This window comes from Oryctolagus cuniculus, chromosome 5 (genome assembly GCF_964237555.1).
Source record: "Oryctolagus cuniculus chromosome 5, mOryCun1.1, whole genome shotgun sequence".
In the NCBI taxonomy this organism is placed as follows: Eukaryota; Metazoa; Chordata; class Mammalia; order Lagomorpha; family Leporidae; genus Oryctolagus; species Oryctolagus cuniculus.
The window spans coordinates 25,759,078-25,783,324 of record NC_091436.1 but is presented as its reverse complement, the minus strand read 5'-3'; the positions used below and the strand labels follow the sequence as shown (position 1 = coordinate 25,783,324).

General features: G+C 41.6%; 1 protein-coding gene across 25 annotated transcripts in view; it reads right to left on the bottom strand.

The window, feature by feature from the left end:
* Positions 1 to 24,247, bottom strand: part of HIVEP2 (HIVEP zinc finger 2) — a 216,982-nt gene that overhangs the window by 131,282 nt on the left and 61,453 nt on the right. The window contains exon 1 of one of the 25 annotated variants that reach the window (XM_070073479.1): positions 21,767 to 21,957. The exons of 23 other annotated variants lie outside the window; for them this stretch is intronic. The gene's annotated coding sequence lies outside the window, so the exon portion shown is untranslated. Of the gene's footprint in view, positions 1 to 15,244; positions 15,355 to 21,766; positions 21,958 to 24,247 lie in introns of those variants that run through there. One more of the 25 variants, XM_070073478.1, reaches the window with a different exon arrangement.

Here is a 24,247-nt window from a genome sequence, read left to right as displayed (position 1 = left end):
AAATTTTTACAAACCTGTCTAAACACTATTCTACCATTAATTCAAAAGCAGGAGAATATATCTTTTGAATAAAAATAAGGGCATAAAATATTAGCAAAATACTTGGGGTTCTGGTTAATTGAATTTTTATAGTAACAGAGTTAATCAAAAACATATCTGAACCAATATTGTTGAAAATGTTTATTTTCCATAATTGGTAGCTGATTTTTAAATAATATAAAATCCATTAACATGCACGAAATAATTCTTTCAGTTTGAAAATTTGTTCTCAATATTTCTAAAACTCTATAAAATACTAAAGTAACTTTTCACTGGCCTCTTTTCTACATCTTAAAACCTAAAGAACAAACTGTAAAACCACATTACATCACCACAAGCATTTTAAAATGTATACTTATGAAGCCAGCTCTGTGGCATAGCAGGTAAAGTCCTGGTCCCTTACACCACGTGGGAGACCTGGAAGAAGCTCCTGGCTCCTGGCTTCACACTACCCAGCTCCAGCCATTGCAGTCATTTGGAAAGTGAACCAGTGGATGGAAGCTCTCTCTTTCTCTCTCTCTCTATCCCTCTCTCTCTCTCTCTCTCTGTGACTCTGCCTTTCAAATAAATAAATTTTTTAAAGAAAAAAAAGTACACTTGAATCACAACCTGAAGATCTCGTTAAATCAAACAGCGTTAGAGTATATATACATAAGTCATTTAATCATTCCTGTCAAATTATTGACACAGTGACCCAAAAAGGTCTGGGATAAGTGTATCAATTATACTCATCTTGAGTAGTATGTGTTCAACTACACAGATGATGCCCATCACCTGCCTTCTTTGAAAAAAGGAAGGACAATCTTCCCCACTGAACACTTATCAGAAAGGGCCCCTCATATGGATGAAACTGAAGCTTCACTCGGAGGTCACAAGAGATGAGGGCCCCTGGCAGCCAACTAGCAGCAGTAGCTACATCAGCCGTGAATGGCTGAGGATTTATGCTCTAAGTATCAGGGGAGGTAGGTCCCTGAAGCCCACCAATTAATTCCTATGACAGGGGAGGTAGGTCCCTGAAGCCCACCAATTAATTCCTATGACTCTGCAGCAAAGAACTGGAACTACTCAGCCTTTGGGATGCAGGACCAAGGGCTTTTACATACATGAACACTTTTTTTTTTTTTTGACAGGCAGAGTGGACAGTGAGAGAGACAGAGAGACAGAGAGAAAGAAAGGTCTTCCTTTGCCGTTGGTTCACCCTGCAATGGCCGCCGCGGCCGGCGCGCTGCGGCCGGCACACCACGCTGATCCGATGGCAGGAACCAGGAGCCAGGTGCTTCTCCTGGTCTCCCATGGGGTGCAGGGCCCAAGCACCTGGGCCATCCTCCACTGCACTCCCGGGCCACAGCAGAGAGCTGGCCTGGAAGAGGGGCAACCGGGACAGAATCCGGCACCCCGACCGGGACTAGAACCCGGTGAGCCGGCGCCGCTAGGCGGAGGATTAGCCTTGTGAGCCGCGGCGCCGGCTCATGAACACTTTTATATAGCAAAGATGGGTCAGAGCACTGGAATGAGGAAAATCATGGCCAGAATCCAAGGCTGCTTCTCTAACCTCATCGGACCTCTCACTGGTCACCTGCCTGTGAGTTGAGCATTGAGAGGCTCTGAGGCACCATTGCCTATCTGCAAAATAGAGGTTACGGTGGGAGTTCGGTGAAATATATGCATGTAAAAGAATATAAACTGTCAAGCCTCAACAAGCCCTGGTGCTTTTTAAAAATTTTTTAAAGATTTATTTTATTTGAAAAGTAGAGTTAAAGGGGTCAACACTGTGGTGTAGCAGGTAAGACTGCCACCAGCAGGCATCCCATATTGGTGCTGGTTCAAGACCTGGCTACTCCACTTCCAATCCAGCTCTCTACTATGGCCTAGGAAAGCAGTACAAGATGGCCCAAGTCCTTGGGCCCCTGCATCCGTGTAGGAGACCAGAAAGAAGCTCCTGGCTCCTGGCTTTGGATTGGCTCAGCTCCAGCCATTGAGTCCATCTGGGGAATGAACCATCAGATGGAAGACTTCTGTCTCTTCCTCTTTGCCTCTGCCTCTCTGTAGTTCTGCCTTTCAAATAAATAAATAAATCTTCAAAAAAAAAAAAAAAGGAAAAGCATATTTCAGCGAGCGAGAGAGAGAAAAGCAGAAAGAGAGACCCTCCATCCACTGGTTCACTCCTCAAATAGAGTGAACAGTCAGGGGCTGGGCCAGATGGAAGCCAGGAGCCCGAGCTTCTTCCAGGTCTCCCACATGGATGCAGGGGCCCAAGCACTTGGGCCACCTTATGCTGCTTTCCCAGGTGCATTAGCAGGGAGCTGAATCTGAAGTGGAGCAACCAGGACTCGAATCAGTGCCTATATGGAGTTTTGGCATCACAGGCAGCAGCTTAACTCACTACAGTACCAGCCCCTGTGCTTTTTTTTTTTTTTTAAGATTAATTTATTTGTTTGAAAGACAGTGTAACAGAGGAAAAGAGGGAGACAGATCTTCATCCCCTGGTTCATTCCCTAAATGGGCAAATTAGCTAGGTCTGGGCCTGGCAAAAGCCAGGGGCCTGGAACTCCATTATGGTCACCAACATGAGTGGCAGGAGCCCTAGCACTTGAGCCATCTTTTGCCACCTTCCCAACAGGAAGCTGGACGAAAAGAGTAGCCAGGACTCAATCAGCACTCAGATATGCAATGCTAGTGACACAGGCTGCAGTTTAATTCACTGCACCACAACACCGGTCCCACACCTGTGCATTTTTGCAGAAGCCATGGCAGAACCTCACCTCCCTCCTCTCACCTCTGACCGTCCACAGCACCCTCCTGCTCTCTCTAACCACTCATTCCTGCCTGTTCCCTCCAGACACAGAACATCAGACCCATCAGTCTGCAAAAAGAGAATGGAACATTCCATCACTTCAACAGAGAACTTTTATTTTATTTATTTGAGAGGTACAGATTCACAGAGAGCGCCCAGTCACTGATTCACTCCCCTCAAATGCCTGGGAGCCAGGAACTCTATTTGAGTCTTACAAGTGAGTGTTGGGGATCTAACTACTTTCATCTTCTGCCTCCCAAGATGCACGTTAGCAGGAAGCTTGGATTAGAAATAGAGCCAGGACTCAAACCCACACATCCTGATATAGAATGTGGGCATCACAACCTGTGTTATAACTACTGCATTAAATGCTCGCCTCCAACACATAATTTTATTTTTCTTTTTCTCCTTTTATCTATATTAAGTGGTAACTGCTTTAAGATAGATTATTTTCACTTAAACTTAATAATAACACTGCCGGGGCTAGCGCCATGGCACACTTGGTTAATTCTCCGCCTGTGGCACGGGCATCCCATATGGGCGCAGGTTCTAGTCCTGGTTGCTCCTCTTCCAGTCCAGCTCTCTGCTGTGGCCCGGGAGGGCAGTGGAGGATGGCCCAAGTGCTTGGGCGCCTGCACCCACATGGGAGACCAGGAAGAAGCACCTGGCTCCTGGCTTCAGATCAGCGTAGCTCTGGATGTAGTGGCCATTTAGGTGGTGAACCAATGGAAGGAAGACCTTTCTCTCTGTCTCTCTTTCTCACTTTCTAACTCTATCTGTCAAATAAAAAAAATAATAATAACACTGACATGCAATAATTACCCCTCTTTCAAAGTGTAGACAACAGACACATGGATATTAAAAACTTGCCCAATTGTTTTTGTTATTTTTTTTACTTTTATTTATTTATTTTTAATTGTAAAAGAGAAAGAGAGACACACAGACATCCCATCTGCTGGTTCACTGCCCAAATGCCTACAACACCCTGGACGGGCCAAGCCAAAACTGGAAAAGCTGTTTCCTTCCTGAATTTAGAAAACTTTGATGTGCTGGCAGGACTTTGTTTTTAGAAAAATATTGATTTTTTCACTGGCTGTGGGAAGCAATCCGGACTAGACTAAGTTACTCGAATTAGGACTTATTCTATGCATCTGCTCTCCCACAATATGGTGCTGGGAGAGAAGTAAACAGCTTCCGCACAGCTGCCTCCAGTTCAACTAATAAACTGTAGGACTTGCTCCTGATTGGAGGAGAGCAGCGTACTCGGCGTGTGGGCAGCCGAGTTGGGATTGGCGGAGGAGGACTATAAAGGAGGAGAGAGACGGCATGCACCAGGAACATCTATGGGGAACATCTAAGGGAACCCGTGCAGCCCCCGAGAAAGCCGGCCGGCGGTGTGCCGCTCCCCTGCGGAAGTGGGGAATGCGGCCAGGGGGAACTGCCCTTCCACGGAGGTGGAAGGGTCAGTAGCCAACCCGGGAAGAACCAGCTGCAAACCCGGGGAGGGCCGAGCAGACGAAAGAACAGCACAGGGTCCTGTGTCGTTCCTCCACGAAGAGGGGGAGCGACATAATGGTGCCGTGACTCGGATATGAAGCCTAGGCAGGTTTGGTGTCATTCCTCCACGAAGAGGGGGAGCGACATATGGTGCCGTGACTCGGATATGAAGCCTAGGCAGGGCTTGGTGTCGTTCCTCCACGAAGAGGGGGAGCGACATAATGGTGCCGTGACTCGGATATGAAGCCTAGGCAGGGCTTAGTGTCGTTCCTCCACGAAGAGGGGGAGCGACAACTGGCCCTTCCATCAGTTTCCTGATGGAGAGAAGGTAGGGAAGAGTAGGTGATGGAGAAGTGTACTAACAGAAAAGAATCAGAATATTTATATGAGTGGTGTTTGCACATTGCTAGGCTTTCTACATGCTATATTGTTCATTTTTCAAAATTGGTATTTGATATTCTTTTGGTATTTGGTTTTGTAAATAACTTTATTTTAAAGTGGGGGTGTGTTCTTGAGTAAATAATTTATCCTTTCAAGCATTTATACTGAAAACATCCCAAAATCCTGTATTCTACAAAGTGTTTTCACAGAGAAACATATAGTAAATCAACATTATCTATCTTCTTCACCTTACTGGGCAATAGAATCCCAGAACCTCTAACCCCTATTAGCTATAACCTAGTGCCTGTCAATCAGCCTCTGGTAATCACAAGTGAGGGAAGAGAGGGATAGGGGAAAGTAGACTGATTAAAAGCTACCAAGAGCAGCCTCTTCCTTGAGTTATTCACACCCATCTCTGACATTGCAGACGTGTTTGATGGCTTGACGCACAGCAGTGATGCATGAAAACACAGGTAACAAGAACAAAGACTTTTCCTTAACACCTTCCAGCTCACAGAATGCTTCCCTATAAACTATTTCATCAGACTGGGTCAACAGCCATGTGGGAAATAAAAGATCTGCAAGTATTGAAGGAAAAAGGCAAGCCAAGTGTCAGAATAACCAAGAAGAAAATTGTTTTCTGAAACTTTCAAGGTTCGTCTGCTTATTCTAGGGCCTGAAAGCCCCTTCTGAAAGACCAGAAAAGAACACATATCTTGGGCTTCCAAAATAATTTTAAAAGGTTTTCCTTGGTGCAAGTGTTTGGTGCAGTGATTAAGTTGCCTCTTGAGAATGTCCCAAACCCCATATTGGAATTCTGGGCTTGAGTCCCAGCTACTCAGCTTCCGATCCAGCTTCCTGCTAATGTGCACCCTGGACACAGCAGATGACAGCTCAAGTACTAGGATCCCTGCTACCTCATGGGAGACCAAGATTGAGTTCTGGGCTCCTGGCTTCAGCCTGGCCTGGACCTAGCTATCACGGGCATTTGGGGAATGAACCAAAGCATAGAAGATATTTCTATCTCCCTCTCTCTCTCTACTCCCTTTTAAAATAAAAACAAAAGCAATAAAAAAAAACAATGAAGCATTATTAAAATATTTTTAAGGAAGACAATAAAACAAAATGAAAGCTTTATAAAATAGCTATATCTGCATTTTTACAGTATAAACAAAATTTAAAACATATAAAATTTACCTTATAGAAAAAAAATTATCTGCTTCAAAAGCTAAAATCACATAACATGCTTATAACAGTACAAGGGCATATGTTTGCATAATACTCTGCCTGGCCTCCACTTTTATCTCATCTCCTAATCACTACTACATCTTGCAGGTAGCTCCAATGACTTAGCTTAACTGTCTTCCCCCAGGAGACATCGGGCTTTGCATAACATGAGGCCTCAATCAATGCATGGATTGGTTAATTGATGGAAATTAGGCTGTTTTCCCATTTTACTATAAAATCAATTGTCGTTTAAAAACATTGCTGTAAGTATGGTCGGACAACCCTAAATTCAGCTGAAATGCAACTTCCAGCAAAAGTGAACCACAGATTTAGTGGCACTGTAACAAAAATGTTCCTTTTGAATTTGACAATTCCCCATCATTCAGACCCACAGTAACTCACAGGGAGCAGTCCTCAGAAAGTACTGTGGTATCTTCTGAGTCACTGCCATTACCCGAGAAAACCCCAGGAAGTGGTTTGATTGAGTGGCCGGACCAGTGCAGACCAGTGCGCAGGTATCAGCTGATGTCTTGCATACATAGGAGTCAGTAACAATGGGGACATTGTGAAACCAGGAATAACCTTCCTTATCTTCAGTAGTTCGGGAAATCATTTCTAACCCAGTGGGTATATAACTTGGGAACAAGTCAAATGGTTAATTATTCACTGAGGGCTGGGTAATTAATCTGTTTTAGACCAAGTATAGTCGGGTCTGATTAACATAAGGATGTCCGATGTCTGGAACAATGAGTCTCCGGAACCACTTCCATAAAGCAGCAATCCTTCCTAAACAGTTATGACCGACAAAGAACAAAGCATACGTGCAGGCAACCTCTGGCCAAAAAATTAATCACAATGGACAGTGATTTCATGAAACTTTCAAACTGTTTATATGAAAATATAAATCAATGTTGTCCTCTTTATCTGGAGCAAATGGTAGGTGCAAACCACAGAACTATCTGGGAAACTGTCAGCTGTTGAAGAATTGGGGGGGGGAGGGGCGGGTGGCAAGCCAGTGAGGTTATCCTTTAAAAAAAAATGCAGAGAAAATCACAAAAGTCAGTATCATTTGAATGGCATTCACATCTTATCTACAAACAAAAAGAAGGCCAAACCAATTCAAACCAAAACTATGAGATAATAGTGATTTACCTAAACAGAGAAGTCTTAGTGAAATAGCCACCCTTTTTCTACAATACAAGCTAGCTCTTTTATAGCCAAGGTGTTTCCATATAGTATTGTATCTTATAAGTTTCCCATTCAACATTTTTCAATGGGTTTTCTCAATGTGCCTACACTTTTTGACTAGGGCATTCCAAATCCACTGTTTATATTTCCAGCATCCCCAATCCCAGTCTCCGTAGGCATCAAATCTCCAAGGGATCTAACTAGGTCAGAAGAGCAATCATAGAACACAATTTCTACACCACAAGATTCAGCCATGTTCCACTAACAAGTAAACTGAAATGCCAGCTCTAATACATTACACAGCAAACCATTTTTTGGATACCACACAGCTGAGACCCCTGCAGAGGCAGCTGTACAGAACACTGGACAGATTCCCCTACCCTCAGCACATAGCAATAAACCTAACAAAAGCCCCCCGCCCAGCCCTCCCATACAAAACCACAGCAACCTTTTGAGAAATGCTTTATATCAATCCACATGGAAATGCCTTACATCAATCCAGGGATAACATGGCAATTTGCCCCAAATCCAAATAAGATATTTACAGAAGCAGATATGTTCCTTACCTGTACTTTTCTGAATGACATGAATGCCTTGAACACTGAACTGTTTATTTAAAACAGCAATTCTAGGATGATAATTAATGCAATCACTGGTATTATTTACAAGGATAACAGTATCCACCAATAATTGATGATAATACACAATGACTACCACAGGCTATCAAGTGCCTTCTATAGTATGAATCTTTACATTATTATAAGTATATTTCACTGAACTGCTTTAAAACAGTCCCTCCATGAGTGGAATATATGGTTATTCTCGATTCTGAGCACACTTTTCCCTGTTTCTGGATGGAAAGACATTTACCATTTGTGTGTTCACCACTTGTGAACAGAGTGTGATCACAGAGCACTGGGTTCACGTAAGATATGAAGAAGCAAGCCCGTGATACTCATCAACACTCGCATTTCCAACCTTCACCCGTGGGAATTTTAAGAACAACCTCTAAAAGGATAATAATAAATCAACACTTTTCTATTTTTAAAAATCAATGAGCTGGGGGTCAGCACTGTGGCATTGCGGGTAAAGCCGCTGCCTACAGTGCCAGCAACCCATATTGACACCAGTTCAATTCTGGCTGCTCCACTTCTGATCCAGCTCTCTGCTATGGCCTGGGAAAGCAGTGGAAGATGGCCCACTCCTGGGCCTCCACTCTGGTGTGGGAGACCTGGAAGAAGCTCTTGGCTCCTGGCTTTGGATTGGCTCAGCCCTGGCCATTGTGGCCATCTGGGGAGTGAACCAGCAAATGGAAGACTTTTCTTTCTCTCCCTGCCTCTGCTTCTCTGTAACTCTGCCTTTCAAATAAATGAAAATAAAAAATCTTTTAAAAAAATCAATGAGCTGTTCCTAAATCCTGATTTTGACCAGTAATTCCAACATTCTAAAGAAGAAGCAACATCCTTTCAAAATACTGTGTTTTCAGGGATCTGAACAACATCTAGAAGAAAACAGCTGTGCCAACCCTTAAGCAGTAAGCATGACTTTGGCTGGGAACAGGAGGACATAGTGTACTTAAGTTCACCCACTACCAGTGGTTCTCCTCCACTCAGCCATTTGCTATTAAAAGAACCAAGCTGTTCTGAAGATAAGCAGGAAGAGGATATTCAAAATGCGTAGGCGGGATATTTTCATGGAGCTTCTCTAGATGCCAACTACCTGAACAAACTGAACCAAATTAAAACTCTAGCTCAAGCTTTAACCTGAGTTAGTAACAAAACAAGTGCCCATTTGACTTTTCTACTATCCATGAATACCTGTTTTTTAGAAGAACTTAATTAAAGAAAAAAAATCTATAGACAAAGTTTTTGGTAAGGTTGCCTACAAATGATTGCAGAATATCATATTATTATAAATCTAAATTTCAGGGCCAGCACCGTGGCTCACTTGGTTAATTCTCAGCCTGTGGTGCCAGCATCCCATACGGATGCCGGGTTCTAGTCCTGGTTGCCCCTCTTCCAGTCCAGCTCTCTGCTGTGGCCTGGGAGGGCAGTGGAGGATGGCCCAAGTGCTTGGGCCCCTGTACTCGCATTTGGGTAGTGAACCAACGGTAGGAAGACCTTTCTCTCTGTCTCTCTTTCACTGTTTACGACTCTACCTGTTAAATAAAAAAAAAAATCTAAATTTCCACTTTAACAGTTTTCTAATTTTTAATACCTATTTGGTTGCTTTTCAAAAGACCTATTTTGTGTATGCATGTGTGTGTGTATGTGTGTGTGTGTGTGTGTGTGTCTCTGTGTGTAACTGCCTTTCAAGTAAATAAATAAATCTTCAAAAAGTAATAAAAGGAAAAAGGGGTCCAAGGGTGTGGCCTAGAGGATTAAGTCATTGACTGAGACACACCCATACTATTTGAGTGCTGATGCCAGTCTTGGCTGCCCTGCTTTGATCCAGTTCCCTGCTAATGTGCTTGGAAAAGCATTGGAAATGGCCTAAGTGCTTGGGTCACTGCCACCCATGTGGAAGATGAAGTCCCTAGCTCTTGGCTTCAGCTTGGTATATGCCCAGCTGTTGCAGCCATCTGTGGAGTGAACCAACGGATGGAAGATCAATCCCTCTCTCTCTCTATATATATATATGTGTGTGTGTGTGTATATATATGTATATATGTATATATACATACATATGTATGTATATATATAAGTCTCCCCCTGTGTGTATATATATATCCATATATATATAAAATCTCCCTTTCACAAACTACATTTCAAATAAGTAAGTAAATCTTAATAAATTATAAATAAAATAAAAATTATTTTGTTCTATTATAAATTAGTCACCAGGCCAAATATTCTCATTATTCTGAAACCCAAAACATTCTCATTATTCTGAAACCAAAAAAAAAAAAAAAATGCCATCTGAATTATAAAGCATGTACCACGTGTTTCCCATGTGTTACAACCATAATATCTGCCACAGAGATTTGGAAGAATTACAGCTGTACAGCATTTATGGCCCCATGATTGTTAATAGTGAATTGTAGAGGAGGACAAGAAGACCTATATACCTAATAGCATTGCTCTAGGAGGGGAGACCAAAGGAGAGAGGCAAATCACTGAGGAATGAGGTCAGTAAAGAAGCGAAGGCAGACACTCGTGAGGGAACAGCATAAGCAAAGGCCTGAGGCCTGCAGAGACACAGTCTGTTTCCAACTGCACTAGATCAGAGAGCTAGGAGACGTGCTAAGAATGAAAAGTAGTCTGGTAGGAGAGTGTCAGAAGTCACCTGTCCTAACACCTTAGTTTTACATACAGGGATGGGAAGTGAGTCAACACATACTTTAAAGTGCCCACTATGCTCTTCCACTCTACCAGGCGGTGAGAGGCAGGGGTGATGTCAAAACATTAGTGATTTCCAAGAGACCATGGTAGGGACACACAGGCAAAGCACACACCAATCAATGGATCACTTCAGGCTCTGATCACTTCGATGAAAAATCCAACTTAATGAAAGAGGATCTGAGGGTACAAAGAGGAATCTGTTCAAATTTGGGTCATGGATGACCTGTCCAAAGCAGGGACATTTGAATTGAGCCTTGAACAAGGAGAAGGAGCAGTATCTACAAAGACGTGGGTTAAGAGCATTGAGAGCAGAGAAAACAGCAAGTGCAAAGAACGAGGCAGGAACAGGCTTAGCAAGTTTGAAGAACAGAATGAAGACCAGTGTGGCTGGACCCTGACAGAGAACTGGGATGTGGAGAGAGATGGGCTCACGGAGGCAGAGCCCTGTGAGCTGGAGTGAATGGCTTGGATTTTATCCTAAAGGGAATGAAAATCTATTACAGAATTTGTAGCAAGGAAATGTATTATATAATTTACACTTGCCTGGCTCCTCTGGGGACTGAGGAGTTGGGGAAGCTGGTTAACAGCTTCTGCAGCAGACTAAGCCAAATGCTGATGGCTTACACTGAGGCTATGGCAGAGGCGAGCATAAGAAGACATGATAGTCAGCATCTATTTTGGAGTGAGAGTCAGAGGGACTTACCAGACTGAAACTGAAGCTGGGGGAAAGGAGAGAAATCAAGGATGGGTTTCAGAATTGGAGTTTGAGCAATGGGATGGTGCATAACAAATCTATTAATTGGCATGAGAATGTCTGGGGAGAGAGCAGAGATGTTGCAGAAGGACACTGTAGTTCCCTTCATCCGTCTTAATTTTGATATGTCCGCTGCAACGTCAAGTGCATACATGTAGGAAGGATAAATGTTGGGGACTCAGGGTTCAGATGTATTCATCATGGACACCTGTGAAACTTTGAAAATTATCAGCATATTGATGATCTTTGAAGCCATGTAATTATTTGACATTTTCTAAGAAGAGAGTTAGGTAAAGAAGATAAGGGGATTTAGGATAGAACTCTGAGATTACAGCACTTAAGGGAAGGCCTGCAGAGAAGGCTGAGAGGGCGACACAGGAGCACAGATGCCAAGCGTAATGTCGTGGAGCCTAAGAGAATCAGGCGTTTCATCAAACACAGCATGGATGGTCAACTGTTCCCAGTGATTTAAAGGTTAAAAGGTGAAGACCAAGAATGATCACTGTAGATGTTTGGATTGATTTCTGGTGTTTCAATTCTGTTTCATTGGTCTACCCATCTTTTTCTGTACCAGTACCATGCTGTTTGGATTATAACTGCCCTGTAGTATGTCCTGAAATCTAGTATTGTGATGCCTCTGGCTTTGTTTTTGTTGTACAAGATTGCTTTAGCTGTTCGAGGTCTCCTGTGTCTCCATATGAATTTTAGCATAATTTTTTCCAGATCTCAGAAGAATGTCTTTGGTATTTTGATTGATATTGCATTGAATGTATAAATTGCTTTTGGGAGAATGGACATTTTGATTATATTGATTCTTCCAATCCATGAGCATGGAAGATTTTTCCATTTTTTGGAATCCTCTTCTATTTCTTTCTTTAAGATTTTGTAATTTTCATCGTAGAGATCTTTAACATCCTTGGTTAAGTTTATTCCAAGGTATTTGATTGTTTTTGTGGCTATCTCTGTCCTTAATGTGTTGTACAATGTAAATTAATGCTATAACTAGTACTCAAACAGTATTTTACATTTTGTGTTTCTGTGTGGGTGCAAACTGTTGAAATCTTTACTTAATATATACTAAACTGATCTTACATATATAAAGATAATTGAAAATGAATCTTAGCCGGCGCCGCGGCTCACTAGGCTAATCCTCCGCCTAGCGGCGCCGGCACACCGGGTTCTAGTCCCGGTCAGGGCGCCAGATTCTGTCCCGGTTGCCCCTCTTCCAGGCCAGCCCTCTGCTGTGGCCAGGGAGTGCAGTGGAGGATGGCCCAGGTGCTTGGGCCCTGCACCCCATGGGAGACCAGGAAAAGCACCTGGCTCCTGGCTCCTGCCATCGGATCAGCGCGGTGCGCCGGCCGCAGCGCGCCGGCCGTGGCGGCCATTGGAGGGTGAACCAATGGCAAAGGAAGACCTTTCTCTCTGTCTCTCTCTCTCACTGTCCACTCTGCCTGTCAAAAAAAAAAAAAAAAAAAAGAAAAGAAAATGAATCTTGATGTGAATGGAATGGGAGAGGGAACAGGAGATGGGAGGGTTGCGGGTGGGAGGGAAGTTATAGGGGGGAAAAGCCATTGTAATCCATAAGCTGTACTTTGGAAATTTATATTTATTAAATAAATGTTTAAAAAAAAGAAGCAAATGTCACAAAAGAAAAAAAAAAAAGAATGGTCTCTGGCTTTGGCAAGATATATAGGAGGTGAGGGACTTGAGATCCTTGGTAAATATAGGTGAATTTCAAGATTTTTAATGTTTCCAGGGGGCACAAAGCAAGTTAAAAGCCAAACAATTGAAAGCAGGTCTGTGGATTCCATTTCCTGTGCTATTTTTGTGACTCTAAGCTGCCTCTCATCCTGTGGACAATAAAGACCCCCTGAAGAATTTTGAGCAGGGAAGAGGGGTGCTGAAAGACAGTTATTGTAAAATTAACTTGAGAGTAGCGTACAAGATCAATTCAAGGTAGACGAGTCCCTAGTGCGCAGGTGCGGTGATGACAGCCTGCATCACTGGGAGCCAAAAATGGAAATGAATACGCTACAGGGCACCTTCAAAGAATACACAAGGCCAGAGCAAGTTAGAATGATTTCAAACTGAGCACCACTGATACCCAGAGTCATTCCACAGGCAGGAGAAAACAACATGGTGAAATACAACTAAACTAAGCACTTTTTGAAAAATTCAATTACAGAGTATATCATATGGGGTCTCTAAAAAGAGAGCATAACAGCACCTACAAAAGTATGAATTTTGCCTATTTCTTTTCTTCGTCACCAGATTCCACAAGCAGTCTACCTCTATTACTGTTTATACTTAAAATATAAACTGTTCTTTTAAAACTTCGTAAGTTTAAATTTTTAAAATTTAGTGTGCAGTCCAACATGCATACTAGTAAACTCATACAGTACAAGTATAACTAATTATTTTTCATTAAGAATAATCTCTTTAATTATTCAGTTTTTATTAGCTGGCCAGCTAATTGTCACTAAGGCCCAGTGAATAAAATATGCTCATAATATAACAGATTTTCCAATGAGAATTCCAATGAATAATCTTTTTTAATTACCTAAAAAATAAATCATATAGCATCAACAATTCAAGATTGACAGTCCATTTCACAAATATTTCCACTGAACACTATTTAGAATTTACACACTTAGTTGCTTTCCTATAATGTCTTATCACAAAAGTCCAAATTGTACCTCATTTCTCCATAACAGATATCATTCCAGCTTTGACTAGAGAAAGAGGGAAAGAATTCCAGAGTTTGGCAGTTGATTCATTTGTACTCCTACCCTATACATTTACCAACTTTCTCATTCAACCATACAAAGGGCACTTGAAAATTAAGATACAAGTACCTCAGCATTGAAGAACTCTTCTATGGTTCCCAAGAAGAATACACCATTGCAAAGGTGGAAAACAATGAGTGTAACATGGGCTTATAAAAAGTATTCCCATCATTCTTCCTTAGCCTTGGACCACTGGAAAGATACATCTCTTCATGGAACACTGACTGAGAAGATGCAGAGTCATATTTTTGAAACAGATGCTGGAATTTGTGTGTGTTGGGGGGAGTGGTTTAAGAACAGCTGAAAAGGCAACAGAGCACTCGTGCAATATATTATTCTAGACAATTGTCAGGCTTTTTTAATATCATTTAAACTTTTAATGCAGGAAATTGCCTCCAAAAAATCCATCAAAATCCAAATAACGGTGGCTTCAGTGCAACAAGAAAATGACAGAAACAGAGTGTACTCTAAATTCATGTTAACACAGCCTCATTAATCATTGCACTGCTAACAAATGTTCCTAAATTTAACATGTATTTCAAAGCACAGTTCTGCACCCTTCTGTATACAGTGTCTTCCAAAATGGTTTCTATCTAAATGGTTAACCAATTCGCACAGTCATTAACAGAAAAACTGAGTACATTTTGAAACAAGTATTCAGACAGCAGTTCCTCTAGACAGCAATTCACGGTCTGTTTCTGAGGTACACCTTACTCGAGAGAGAGGTTGAAGGAGAAAGAGACAGTTCTGGCAGCAGTCAAAAAAAAAAATCCATCCATAAACCAGTCAGTGACAACCTTCTCCAAGTTCCATATGAGGCAGGCAGGCACTGAGGATGACATCAGGGAAGTACAGAGTGTTTTCTGTGCCTCCCCAGATGTCCTGGCAGGAGACAGGCTTTTCCCAATCTAAGGGAAAATCAGCCAGGAAATGCGTCTCAGTTGACAGTCCTGGATCACAACTCCTGAGTGGTGACAGAAAAGAGACTGTGGGGACGCTGCGAGCTCTCTGCAATCCTACTGGGACCGAAGGCACAGCTCCTGATCACAGAAAGCCTAGTGTTAAAATGGAGATGATGCCACATCATGCAGTACACAGCATCTTGTACGCCAACTCAGAAGGTCCAACATCTGATCTTGGCTCTGCCACTCATGAACTGTGTGTCCCTGAGCATAAAACTTAACCAAACTGAGCCTTTATTATGTCACTTATACATCTACAAAGACACTTTACTCACCATATGCGCTCTGTAAGCACTCAATCACATGATGTATATGAAGCTCAGTAAATTATTCAATCCCATGAAAATGGAGATTTCTTCATTTGTAGAGGAGCATATCCTTTTACCTGTTGCCAACGAGCAGACAGTGAAGGCTTCAAATCTGCACAGTAACCTTTTAAAAATGGTATTTTACGAAGGTGACCCTTGCAATGGAATGAGGAACTGATCACCGTCTGAGAAGCTGTAGTGGTAGGTTAGGTGTGATGATGTAGGGGCAGCTGAAATACACAGTCGAGGATGTTTCTGAGGAAGAATATGGATGCTGCACCTAAGAGGCATAGTGACTTGGAGATGATTATCCCATGAGCTACGGTTAGAATAAACTCCACCATCCAACCACTTGAGCCCTTTACTCACATTCCAATAGTGGGCCTGCTCCTTCTCCTCTGTTGCAAACTCAGATCTCTATTTGCTAATGCCAGACTCCTTTCATTCCATCTTTTCACTTCTCACAGCTGCTGAAGTGACTCCTTGCCCTTACGTTCACTTGTGGTCCCTTAATCTCACCCATCCCAAGCCATCTGACTTCAGCTGTTTCAGCAACCCCGGGCACACAAAGTCATACATCTCAGTGACACTCTCAGGTTCCTCATCTGATCCTCTCATGGCCCTCTCCAAATGGGGCTCACCAGTACCTCCACTCATTGGCTGCTATCCTTGTTTCCCTGGACTAAGCTGGAATCACAGCAAACATCACTCATAGCACCACCTGGGCTTTGATCTCACTTCCAAGGAACTCTTTGTGGACATGACTATGTCTGGCTTAATATTACATCCAGAGAAGCATGCACAGGATCCATCAGAGAGAACATCTGTAGTATACTGTAAATGAAGGAAATTGATAATATTTTAACAAGATAATCCATCTCTCCTATTACTGCACTTTTGCTGGTTCCGCCTCTCACTTCTTAGTCTCCTTTATTAGATTCAGCTCTTCTTGTCCCCAAAGCAAGAATGTTTCCCAGCATTCAAAATTCAGCTCTCATATTCCCTTTTTGCTCTCTCTCCAATAGAGACCAGTTCCCACCAGCAAACACAGCAGAATATGAAGACATTTCAGATGATTATTCTGACCAGGACCAAAATTCCCACAACTCGTATCCCACCCCAGGAGGTGAAGTCTCACCAAAAACATAATTCCAAGGAGAAGAAACAAAGGCCAGGGGGGAATCGGACCCTCCCGTGGGAACAGACAGCTGAGTGTCAAGTGGAGCTGACAGGAAGCCTTTGCCACCAGACTCAGTCACCAACGTGGCCTACATTGATGACAAAGGAGCCTCTCTTCTCGGAGATCCTTACTTGCCATTAAAAGCCCAGGTTCTCTGAGGCCTGGAGGCTTGCACCTTTAAAGGCATTTGGCCCCTTCCTTTGAGACAGTTTTCCACATAAAAGAGAAACCTTTGCTTAAGCTTTTCATTACAGATAGGGAAAACTGGCCTACACCCCCTCAGACCTGCCTAAGGGTCTTCGTCTCCAGGCCAAGTTCAGTCCACAACTAAGCTCTACCTTGACTCCTCCCACCCATCATACCCATACACAACTCAGGGTCACAATCCCAACTGTAGGTTCCTCATACCCCTATCGTCAGAGCAGTTAGAGAGAGCACTTCAAAACGTTTGTTAAAAAAGGAACCAAGTCTATTTTGTAGTTCTGAAATTGACGCATATCAGGGATCTTCAAGAAGGTCAGAGAAAATGTGTGTTATGGAAAACTATGAGAGGATCTTGAAAACTTTTGCACCAAAACAAACTTATCTTTTAATTTCATTTCCCACAAACTTTTTTTCATAAGATTTATTTATTTGTTTGAAAGGCAGAGTTACAGAGAAGAAGAGGCAGAGAGAGACAGAGATCTTCCATCCACTGGCTCACTCCCCAATTAGATGCAACAGCTGGATCTGGGCCAATCTGAAGCCAGGAGCCAGGAGCTTCTTCCAGGTCTCCCATATGGGTGCAGGGGCCCAAGGACTTGGGCCATCTTTTGCTGCATTCCCAGGCCATAGTAGAGAACTGGATCAGAAGTGGAGCAGCTAGGACTCGAACTAGCTGCCATATGGGATGCCAGCACTGCAGGCAGCAGCTTTACCTACTATGCCACAGTGCCGGCCCCTTCCACAGACTTTTTAAGTACCCTCATATAAAATCTATCTCCTCCCCAGCAGTTTCAGTCTTTCCTTTCTCCATGTTTGGGACCCTCATTCCTGGAACCACTGGGTTTCAAGTGAAGTCATCTTTGCCATCTCTAGTACTGTGATTGGATCCAACATGAGCCATACACCATTCTCTCCCCATTCTTGACTCAAGCTAATTGAGAACAGAAGTTTTTTTTTTTTTTTTTTTAGCTTATGCTTTATAGTGACAGTGCATAGATTCTTGTTCATTGGTACTATACGAGTACATTCTTAGCTCTCTTTAACTTTTTCCCTCAGAAGGAAGATAAATTCTTCAGTGGACCATGCCATGTGGCTTTATGAATACCTCTCTACTCAAATAAGTGCAACCTAAATAACAGAGAAGGAAGCAACTTTGGAGATGGCCTTACTTAGTTCACCACAGGGGTCAGACTGCGATTTTATAGAAAATAAAGCAGTTGTGGGCAATTAGTTATTTAAATATCCATAAGTCTCCAAGTCAAGAATTTCAAGTGTCCAGTAAAACAACTGAAAGGAAGCATATTTAAAATTTTTTCTTTACTTATTTTCATTTTATTTGAAAGGCAGAGAGAGAGAGAGACATACACCTGGGTGACTCCCCAAATGAAACCAGGAGCCCGGAACTCAAATTAGATCTCCCACATGGATGGCAGGGGCTCAAATACTTGAGCCATCACTGCTGCCTTCCTGTGTTAGCAAGAAGCTGGAATCAGGAGCAGAACCCAGACTCCAAGAATGACGTTGGGTGCAGGCATCTCAAGCAGTGACTTAACCATTATACCAAATGCCTGCATTTTTAAATAAAATTCTGCATGAAGAATATAACCCATTTGAGACATAACAAGAATCCCCCTACACAAGATAGAGGATACTCAGGGCTTCCTCTAGCTATGAGGCCATCAGATAGTATCACTGAACCTGAGTGAAGTTAGACAAACACCTTTGGTGAAAATTAGTGAACTTGAGTTCCAATATCTGTGTTCAAAAACATGGCCTCTGAAGTCCTGAGTTCAGCTCTCAGGACAGTCAGACCTACAGAGCTCCGTCTCTTATAGGTACTATGTCTTCTCCCAAGGGAAAGCAGTAGAACGAAACATTTCCACTAAAGTATATCTGTCTCTCTAAGCACCATATCTCCCCCATGATATGTGTCTCTTGCAGAGCGCCCAAACTCCTGCTCTGTGACAGGCCTTCCTAAGGCCACTACTGAGCATGAGCTGCTAACCCTGCTGACTCAGATGATGACATCTTGTTGTAGAAACCTGAGCTCCTTATGGTGGATCTAAGTATCAGTCGCTGGGGGCCAGGGCCAACCTCTGTCACAGGGGAGATTAAGACAACACAGTCAAAGCTGCAAAAGCTGCCCTAACTAATTACAAGAGTTTGATACCCTTATCAGAGATACAAAAGGACTCTGCCCAGAGACACCAGGCTCTCACTTGGTGTCATACCTGTGGTAAGGTCAGAGCCTAAGTCCCAGCAGATAAGCACTCAGCAGTAGAGCTTGCCACTAGCTGCTGTAAATACAGTGGGTGATTTTGAGCACAGAGCCCATTCATTTAGTAGGACTCAGTCCTCATCTTAAAATATCTACAGTAAACATGGAAGAACTTCAATGTGATTAATCACCAAGAAGAATTCATAAAACTAAGAAGTCATCCAATATTAATTCACTATCTACACAGGTAAGGAGAAGAAACATTTACCAAACAAAATACTTGATACCTTCCTAGATTGAGCTTTATAAATGGGTCATCAATTGGTCTGACACTGTCAGGTTCATTTTAACTGTAGGTAATTTTAAGGGCTTCTCTTTTCTGCTTATGTAATACTGGAGTAATGTTAATAGGAAATGGTAAAATTTAGTGTCACATTATCACAACGTTTTAGGCTGGTCTCTAGCATTTGCATCTTTCTTCAGAAGACCTGCAACATAACAGGAACTATAATGAAAGGATCACATATTAACCAGGAAACTCCACTGGCTGCACCTACCAAAGCTGATAAGCCAATCACTCATACTACACTCAGACAGTCTGATTATACATAAGTAATAAAAGTGCCTCCATAGAAACCAAGTACACAGTGGAATCTGCACACAGTGTGGAATCTGCTCTCTCTCACACTCAGAAAGGTCTCACCTCAAGCAAGGATTTTGCTAACTTAGGTTCACATAGCACCATACACTGACATCATTAGATTTCCCACCTTTGGAATTTCACAGTTTTAAGATCACTAAAAGCTCTGCATGTGGTGAAAGAAAATGTTTCAGAGAAAAGATCTGCATAGGTAGTTATAAAAATACCAAAGCAGATTCCACGCTAAGCTTTGCCAAAAAAGGAACAATTACTGTTGTCCATCAGCATGCAGCCTTGAAATTAAATTCTCTTCTCCAAACAGAAGCAGCCATCATATGATCAAAACTAGGCTGTCCTGCCCAAACTCAAATAGTTCTTATACGGAATACACACAATGCAATCAATAGACAAGCAGCTATTTCCCTCCCACACAAACTATAATCTTCTGTGAAATATATTTTTAATGAAGAATACAGAACCCTCCTACGTGTTTGGCTCTGCCCTCACACTCCTCCCCATAACAGCATAAAGAAAGGAAGAAGAATTTTATAGCTTCTAATAACATCTCTTATAATGTAGGGCCAAGAAGAATGGTAGCATATGAACTAACTCCTGAGTGGGTCTTTGGCACATAACGTTGCCCTTAGGATCACAGCAGAGCTAGTCACCAATGACCCCTGGGGGACAGTACAATGAAGGAAACATAAACAATGGATCTCACCAATATTTTAATGATTTTCTTTTAATTAGACACATGATGAAGGTTTAATTCATTCAACTCCTAATGACTCAAAATTCATGGAGTTCTGATTTTTAATCTTTCACAAATTTCAAATCATAAATTGCTTGTCATGAGTCATCCTGCCCATTCCAGAAGCAAGTTTTTGAAAGGAAAGCTCTTTTGTAGGTAAGCTTCATTCTTCTCACTCCTTTGATCATTTGAATTTTAAATGGCTAAAACTGAAACAACATGACTTAGGGAACAGACTTTTACCATTAAGCAAGCTAACTTAAAATGAGGTTAATAAAAATTATAATTGTTCATGCCCACTTAATGGAACTATATGTGACAAAACAGATAGGAATAAATTATCTTTCTACTAGGGTATTCTTTTTAATCCTATACAACATCTGCTTGAGGGAACCAGACTTTAGGATATATCTCATAATTTGGTTCCTTAGGGGGAAAGAAGTTCCAGTGGCAAGTAACCTTGGTAACCTGTTAAATGAAGAGGATAAAGACATTGTACCAGGGGAAAACAGAATAAAACTGGTGAAAAAAATTTTTTCATAAAGAACTAGAAAAGATAAGAAAATCTTTTACCTAAATGAAGTGAAGTAATGGCATTACACTAAAAGGAGCGTCTTAATTTTGTTTAATCATCATTTTAAAAAACTGAAAACATAGCCTATAAACACAAGCAAAATACAGCCCATTGATTGATTCCATGTGTCCCTCACCCTATGGCTGGAATTTGTGGCTCCCTGAGCTCAGCAAGAGGTCAGGAACTACTTTTGCAAACAAAATAGCATTGGGGAAAGAGAGAGGAAGAGGAAGACAAGGAAGATGAGTTGAGAAGACAGCCTGGAGGAAGTTTGGGAGATAAATACTTATCCAAAAGCAAATGTAGTTGCTAAAATGCTGAGGACTGAATTTCATTATAGGAACCTTATTCACACATGTGTAGGAAAGACGTGGGGAAAGGGAAAAAAATTAGAAAACATCTTTATATACTCAGTTCTAATTCATTTCCACACTCACAAATGCACTGTGCAAAATGAAGTGCAAGTGAACTTTAAAAATCACTTCCGGATGGATTCCCAAGCATCAGCTAGATTACCCACAGCACTACTTTCCTATCTACAATCACGAACCGGCACACCTTTAAATTCAAAATCTCTCTTCTCAGACATGATCAGAATGCTCAAGTTGCCCATGGATCAATCTGCCCGATTTGAAAAGCAAAACCTTAACTAATACACGAGAACCCAATGCCTTCTCGAGTCAACCCTGCGGAGTTTGTCCGAGCCAGCCGCCCATGACAAGAGTCTGACTGTCCACTCTGTCAGGTCCAGGAAATGCACCTTTCCCCGCACACAGCCACCAAGGAGGGCTAAGGAACAGGCTGAGCCAGAACTGCCGCTGTTCACAAAAGGAATTCCCCCTCCCTGCCCCTCCTGCTCCGTCCCTTCTCTCCTCTTGTCCCTCCCCCATCATTGCTGGTGAATAATCACTCTGCTACCTGCCTTGATCAACACCGTGAGCCCCTGTCTTCAAGCATTCAGAGAATTTAACAGCCTGGAAATTCCTGTTGTCCATTCGCTGAGGTCAGAGATAAGGCTAAACAACAGCCGTGCTTCCCATCAATCATAAGTCCCTCACTGATAGAATGTATGGTAGGAGACCTGATGTAAGCGAGTCACCAGAGAAAATACCCACTGATGACGCATATCCAGGCATAAAAATAGTTACAGGGCCCTCAAAGGGATTATTCAACAGCCTACATTTAGACTTTCTTACAAGAGACCTGAAGTCAACGTGCTGCAGTTAAGTGGCTGGAGAAAGTTGAAGTTTAAGCTTCCTCAACAGACATAACCACAAATAGCTGGTTTAAATAAGCTCCTGCAATAACCAGCTGTTTAGTAAATTTTAGCACAACTTTATAAGCATTCTACAGCACCACCAGCTCTCCTATAAAATGTCACAGAATTTTTATTTTACTCACGTTCTCCCTCATATGATGCCTCTCTTTTAATGCACAGCCCCCAAACATTAACACTTCATCAGACCAAGGAAAGACAGTCTCAGTTGCTTTCCAAATAAATGCTCAGAAAATAACACAAATTGCAGTTCTGCATCTCTATCTTTCTAAAACATGCTTTTAAGTAAAGTAAAGCTTAATTATAAGTTTAACCAAAGAAACTGACATGTTGCCCACTGTATCGGCAGTCGTATTTTCCCAGGATTGGTCAGATCACTTACAGAAATAACAGGCATACGTGTTAGATATACCTACTATATATGCTATCTTATACACAGGCATTACTATTGTTCAACACACGAATTAATCAATCAATAAAGCATTATGTGCTAATATTTTAATCAGTAAATGACAAGGAAGATGTCAACTGAGACTGAAATCCTGGAATTTTTTTTTGATTTTATGGAAAGAAAAATAACTTTCTACATGTGCAACAATTTTAGTAGTTTCCAAGGCATCCGTTATCTTTTTCCTCCCACTCAAACATATGCACAGCCACCCGCCAAGGCAGGTCTTTCACAGAACTTTCATATGAGAAAATGCTGAATTTTTCTACATCTTTATATTTGGGTATCTGAAAATGGTCTCTTCCTAGTTTCCTTTCAGCAAATGTGCTGACACAATGAACAATGAAGAAAACTGGCTATGACAGAATCTAAAATACTGTCTCAGAACTTGAACACCTCCTTACTCGTGAGCCTCTATTTTTTAGTCTTAATTATCAATCCTTTCCTAATAGTGGACAGATTTTCATTGTTACCCAGCAAATTATTAGCCATAGAATATTTCTCTGTGGCAGAATTTATCTCAGGACTTAATTATTAACTATTCTGCCTACACAACTGGCAAAAACCCATTAGCAACATGCTCTAACTTTGGACAGACTTATCCAGGGCTTACTTCTAGAGGGTAGTTCTCCAGCCACAGTTAACAAGATGACATTTTTCTTCCTGTATGGTTAGGTTCTCCACCACTTTTCTCAGGTATGACAACACTGCTATAAATACAGGTGGCAATTATTTTTAGTACTAAGATTTCACAAAGCATTCACGTTTCTCTCCTGTGCATATGTGTCAACAGCATGCGGCCTAGTTTACAAAATATCAGCGGAAATGTTCACTGGTGCCCCCTAGTTGAGCACTGCTACAGCAATTCTAAAGAACACACAGGTTACCTCCTCACACCACGCATCAAGATCACAGTGTTCTAAGCATCAACAGTTTAGCCATTAATTCCTTACATAAAATGGGAGATAACAAAGCAAATTAAAACCTAGTCCATCTCATACCATAAGGCTTCATTATTCAATTATTTGGAAAAAATAAATAAAAAGTCAAGAAACAGAAAAGATTTAAAAAGTAAGATGATGAGGCATAGTCTTTTTTGCCAAAAAAAAAAAAAAAAAAAAGAATGTACTTGTGCATTAACCTACAAAAATATTTACCTGATTTTACAGAAGATCATGCTTTTAATGAGCTTAAAATTACCTCAGGCACTCAGAAATAATCATATTTCATCCTGCTTCACTCATTTGACAGCCTTCAGTCATGGTAGTCTATGCAAGTCAAGTCTAAATTGAAGATCCTCAGATAACTTCGAAACATTGCCAGTCTCTGAAGCAGACACTATTTGAAATTTGAAATATGGATTGAGTTCCATAAGAAGTTATTTCCTTCAGCACTCTTAGTTTTAATGATTCCACGACTGATAAATTTACCAGTAACAGAACAATTTAAAAGAAAACGGAACTTCTTTACCATAGATCAGAAACTATGCTATCATGATGGTTATTTAAATAATTTCCTACATTGTTTGGTGCAATGAAGAGGTTAAACACAGTGCTGCTTAAGATTAAGAAATGCCAGAATACATTTTGGAAATCATTTGCTAACTTTTATTTTTTGAAATACCAAAGAATGCAATCACTTAGTCACTACATCTAAAACCAGATTGTTCAATTATCTGA